General features: G+C 40.7%; 1 pseudogene; it reads left to right on the top strand.

Annotated features, from left to right (window-relative positions):
* The first annotated feature begins 438 nt into the window (after window positions 1-438).
* On the top strand, window positions 439-3,820 carry LOC115821755 (zinc-binding protein A33-like; annotated as a pseudogene).
* Window positions 3,821-6,000: the final 2,180 nt, after the last annotated feature.

Raw genomic sequence — 6,000 nt, 5'->3', positions numbered from 1 at the left:
GTTTAATTGTCCTCCTGAACGTGTTGCTGTCCATCTATTCTGCACCATACGGTCCATGGAGGATGTTATTTCATCTGTGCTGTGTGCTGTACTGTATATGGCTGAGTTCATAAAGCTGTACTTGACTTGTGGAAACGCTTGTTGAAATGACATGCACACTTCCTGCATTCACTGTGGATTTGTTTGTTAAACTCATATGTTTACTGTTCTTGGGAGACCACCCTTGGGTGCTGCCACAGGCCAGTGCATAATGTTGTGAAAGACAAGTTAGGTAACCTTGTGCAAAATCGAAAGGACTTTATCATACATTCATACCATCTTCTACAACACCAAGAACAAGATCAAGGTGCTCTGAATTCCTTTATTTAGGAAAAACAGGACACTGTTAAACAGTTAAGGACATTTCAGGGGAATTTTCACATTAGTCCAAGTAGTATGATGGTATCAACATTGTCAGAAGAGATTAGATGCTGAATATGTTTGAACGATTTTACGGATCCAGTGAATCTGTTGTGTGATCATACTTTCTGTCAAATGCTTATTGTCACTGATCTGCAAACAAATCTTGGCTTGAGCCGTCGTCCAGAGTGTAGGCAGCCATATACTCAGACAATCTTCCACCAAATCGTTCAATGAGAAACGTGGTTGAGAGGATCCAAAATCTACTGCAGGAGAAAAACAGCTCATCTGATCTGATCTGCTCTGAACACCATAAGAAACTCCATCTGTTCTGTGAGAAGGATCAGAGGCTGATCTGTCTGCTCTGAACACCATAAGAAACTCCATCTGTTCTGTGAGAAGGATCAGAGGCTGATCTGTCTGCTACGAACACCATAAGAAACTCCATCTGATCTGTGAGAAGGATCAGAGGCTGATCTGTCTGCTCTGAACACCATAAGAAACTCCATCTGTTCTGTGAGAAGGATCAGAGGCTGATCTGTCTGCTCTGAACCCCATGAGAAACTCCATCTGTTCTGTGAGAAGGATCAGAGGCTGATCTGTCTGCTCTGAACACCATGAGAAACTCCGTTTGTTTTGTGAGAAGGATCAGAGGCTGATCTGTCTGGTCTGTAGAGATGGAGATGAACATGGAGGACACCTCTTTAAACCTGTGAGGGAGGCAGTCAGGACCAGACAGGTTTGTCATATTCAGAACAGTGACAATACAAAGTTTACCAAACTTCTCTGATCTCTCAGCATTTGTGGTTTCATAACTTGGGGTTAAATGTAATAATGCTATAAATTTGTCCTGTTTCTCATCATTCAGAGAAGCTGTTATTTTTCCCTATATGTCATCTTCCTCCACTTCTTTTAAACTGTAAATGATTCACGTGACTTCCAATAAATTTAGTTGGTCCTTTTGGCTCCCTCTACTGGTCGTGTGTTTCAACTTTCAGTTTTCCAATTTTACATAATAGAACCCAGTTTCATTTTTGTAATTCCTGCACAGGATGAAATAGAACATGCTGTAGGATTCTCCACTGCTGAGATCACAAAACTGGAAAATCTCTTTAAACATGATGAGAAACTCAAACTGTTCTGCGAGATGGATCAAAAGCTTATATGTCTGATCTGAACACGCAGGACACATTTTTAAACCAGTATACGAGGCAGCCAGGGACAAAATGGTAAGCAAAATCAAAAGCATTCTGCTTATATATATATGTATATATAGAATATATATATATATTCCTTTTTTTTCTTTCTTTTGAAACAGTGTCTGTGCAGTTATTCAGAGTGTGTGTATGGGCCCTAAACAGAAATATGTGTTTTTATGCTTCCATCTGTAATACAATATTTCTGTCTCAAATATCAATATTTTATATTGAATATTAATATTTAATTCATATTTCAAGTATTACACATTACCTTTAATGTGTTAATTATTTGTGTGTGTGTGTGAGAGAGAGAGAGAGAGAGAGAGAGAGAGCGAAAGAATGAAAGTGTGTATGTGTATATATAGTAACATAAACATTCAGTTGTTTATTGCACAACATTACTTGATGAAATGAGATGTTGTGTGATTGTGAGCAGGAAAGGAATTTGTAGAGCACTGTCCTGTCTCTTCACTACAATGACTTTACAGAATGAAGTGGAGAGACTGGTGAAGGTTTCCTCATGCCAGATGTCAGATTTGCATCGGCTAATTAGAGGCAAAGCTAAAAGAATCACAAAGCTTAAAGTGAGTCAGCAGGAGTCATATTACCACCCACTGTCTAATAAAATGCCAAGTCATGCTTTGGAAGGCTGGCATTCCCCATTTACTACCAAACAAATGAATGACATCAGTAATCCCTTATACTGTTTTTTATCTTTGGAAATGATACCATTTTTTTCTCATTTACCAACTTGTTAAAAGAAAGAAAAGGTTTTGTCAAATTTCTGCTCATTCCCAGGAGAAATCCAGACTCCTCTCAGCTCAGATCTCTGCTCAGTTTGAGGAGATGCATCAGTTCCTGAGAAAGAAAGAGGAGGAGGTGAAGAAACAGCTGGAGGAGGAGGAGCAGAGAGCGCTGGAACCCCTTCAGAAGGAGAAATCCAGGTTAGAAGGAGCGCTTGAGGAGAGAAGGACGATTGAGGAGATTTTAAAATCAAGCCCAGATCTGCTCCAGTCGGACAGATTTATCCAGGTTTGATTCAGCAGTGCATCTGAACCTGAATGTCATATTCAGTTAACCATAGTGACGCTGTGTGTATGTGACTGTGTGGATTTATTTGACATCTTTACATTTATCTTTGACTGCAGTGGTGGAATGAGAGAGGATTTTCAGCAACAGAAACACTGAGGAAAATGAAGTCAGAACCAGCTTCTTTGTATGTATTCGATACCTCACGTCTCTTGAGCGATAACCAATTACGTAATTAAGGATGATAATTAATAATGTAATTAAGGGTCACTGATGTGGGGCACAATATCACCTCCGCAGGCCAACATTTACACGGTCGTCACACACACCTAAACATAGTTCTGACTCTCTCCAGCTGGGTCCTTATGAGACTCACCTGCAGTTCTTTGTGTGGAAGGAGATGCTGGGAATCATTAAACCAGGTGAGTTCCACCGTCCAGAGCCTCAAAAAAAAAACAGTTAAGAAATTCGTTGAGATCTACATCTCAAAGAATGATTTTGTGGGGACGTGGCAGCTTGCTTGTGGAGCGAGTGGATTGAAAAGGAGCTTTAAGTTCTTGGTGTTTTGTGTGTTGGATGTTGGATGTTGTATTTGTCCCTCAGTTCCAGAGCGTCTGACCATTGAGCCTCAGTTCATCCTGAGGGCGTCCTCGGACGGTCTCAGCGTCCGTCAGCCAGACAGGGAGAAGAACCAGGGCGGAGGCCGGAGGGACCAGGCCGAGTCAAAGGAGACGTTTAGGAGTGGACAGCACTACTGGGAGGTGGAGGTCGGGGAGAAGTTAGACTGGAGCGTGGGTGTCGTGAAAACAGGAAAACTGTTCGGCGAGGACAAGCCGTCGCCGGGAGCGGAGTCGAAGCTTCATCTTAAACACGACCGCGGGTTCACGTTCACCAGCGACGGGAAGGAAACTCCCGTCCTGACCGACGTCCGGGAGAAACCCAGGAAGATAGGGCTGTATCTGGACTGTAAGAGACACCAGGTTTCCTTTTATAACGCAGACAACATGCGACTCATTCACTCAGCCAGCATCAGCTCCTGCCCACCCTACTCCATCAGCCTGGGGCCTGGACTTTATCTGGAGGGGAAGAATGGAGGTCCACTGACAGTGTGCTGCTATGGACCCAACTGCACAACAGATCCAACAGTTACCGCAACTACACACAGAGCTCAGCCTGACTCCCAGTCAGTTTAACCTAAAGTGACCTTTCCCACAGCAGGGATTACCTCTCCCTGAAGCCGGGTTTAATTACCTTAAATATTGTGGGCATTCTTTTTTAATATGTCGTTATTACATGATGTTCATGAAATCAGTTTGTGAAAGGCTTGTTTACGGTTGAGTGCTATCTCCATAACAACTTGTTTTCAAGCTTCAAGTGGGTTTGCTAGCTTGTCTGCCTGACCTTTAATGATTTTCAGATCAGCTGCAGAAACACAACTGTTTTGAAAGCAAATTAAAAATACTGTCTGATTCTTACGTTAGTGTTTGACTTATATCTTTGTCTTGAGGCTTTTTTTCCTGACATTTTACTTTTGAGTCATTACCTGATTCCTTTTCCTCTCTTGTTGATATTATTGCTTTGATAGCATCTGGGAGGACATTTTGTGTGACTGAATACATGATGACATTCATAGTGTCAGGAATGCGCCATACTATTCAGATAAACACAGCAATCAGTGAGTCATCGTTTTCAGTATTAACTTATTAGTATAAACATCCTCACTGGTGGGGATGTTTAATGGTGCCCCCTTGTGGCTGCATTTTGTACCTGCACCAAAATATTTACACTGAGAATATTAACGAAAGTTTTGACTCTTTAATGTTTTGACGTTTGAGCAACTCATAAAATATTGGATATATGGGAGTATATTCATTCATGCTGTGCTTTCTCAAAGGTTACAATATGACACAAAGGGCGTGTGCATGTGTGTGTGTGTGTGTGTGCGTGTGCGTGTGTGTGTGTGTGTTTTAAAGTTGATCATATGAATATTGTCAGTTTCAGTGTGGAACACTAATTGTGAAGAATTCCACAGATTCAGATCCAGGTGAGATTCCCAACCTCCTTCTCTCACCTGTCTGACAGCGAGCACTCGTTTCACTAACTGTCTGATTAGACTGATAATCCCTGTTGTTGTTGGCCATGTCAGTAGAGGAAATGTTGAGTCTTAGACTGGTCATGGTCTGGCTGTAGTCACTGGGAATGTTAACTTTCCTCTCATTAAACTAAACCAGTGCAAGGGATTTGAAAGCTTGAGCTAGTGGTGATATGTCAGAGATCAGAAACAACATTAACGCATAAGTTATTGGGTTTTTTATTCATAGAGATCCAGATTAAGACTTAAGGCTGACATTACCAAAATACTAGATGTATTATGTACTCAGTTGGATACTATAACACACAAAGCTACAGAGGCATACCAGACAGATACACGTACATACAAACTGATGTTAGAGACACAGCTAGGAAATACACAGTTAATGTAGTGACTTAACAAAACTAACAAGATACCAAAAGCCACAAGACGACTCGCAATCAGCATTATGTCTTTTCTTTGACTTTCTTTCTACATGAAATCTATTTTATCATTATAGGTTTTGGTTTTAATCCAGTTTCTTTTTCTTACTTATTTAATATCTCGTTAATGTTAAAGTAAATTTTTTCATGCCATGTTTTCTGAAAAGTTGTAATGATTCTTTTTTTTTGTGCACAGAATAACGATACTGAATAAATTTAAGTGCAGATTTGTGATTTTTTTTTGGAGTAATAATCATAACAATAATGCTATTCAAGTCCACTTATTAAATCTGTTAGATCCGTTTCTATAGTTACGTGGAGGAAAAGGGTCCTACCAGTAATAGTTGTTTCATAATTATTTGAGGAAAAAAAATTAATATGATGGAATGGCTGACATCTAATATCTAAGAAATTTTAATCACTGTTATACACATACATTATTAATACCAAGGGACACTTACGTATATGTCCTTAACAGGGCTGGATATTCTCACAGTCCATCTCTGAGGAATGGGGCTATGAACAGGATTTAAGTACCTGACCATGGCTAGTACGTTTTCCAGAAAATTAAACATTTCTGACATGAAATAATCATCAGAAGTTACAAGCTGAAAAAAATCGACACAGAATAAATATGACCCATGTATGAAGTGAGTTCGTGTTTGTAATCATCAAGGTTGTGGCAGGAGTTTTATAAAAACCCTCAAATCTCTGGAGTCCGGACTGTCCCTCGGGTTCTCCGTTGCCTCAGTGGACCATCTCCTCGCCCTCCTTCTCCCTGGTTTGGGATGAGGCCAAGGGCTGCAGGAGACTGAATTGCGCAGGGGGGGCTTTGGCAATGTCATGGCATCCATCTGTG

Source organism: Chanos chanos, chromosome 9 (assembly GCF_902362185.1).
Source record: "Chanos chanos chromosome 9, fChaCha1.1, whole genome shotgun sequence".
Classification (NCBI taxonomy): Eukaryota; Metazoa; Chordata; class Actinopteri; order Gonorynchiformes; family Chanidae; genus Chanos; species Chanos chanos.
The sequence above is the reverse complement of the archived record's forward strand: the minus strand, read 5'-3'. Positions and strand labels throughout refer to the sequence as shown.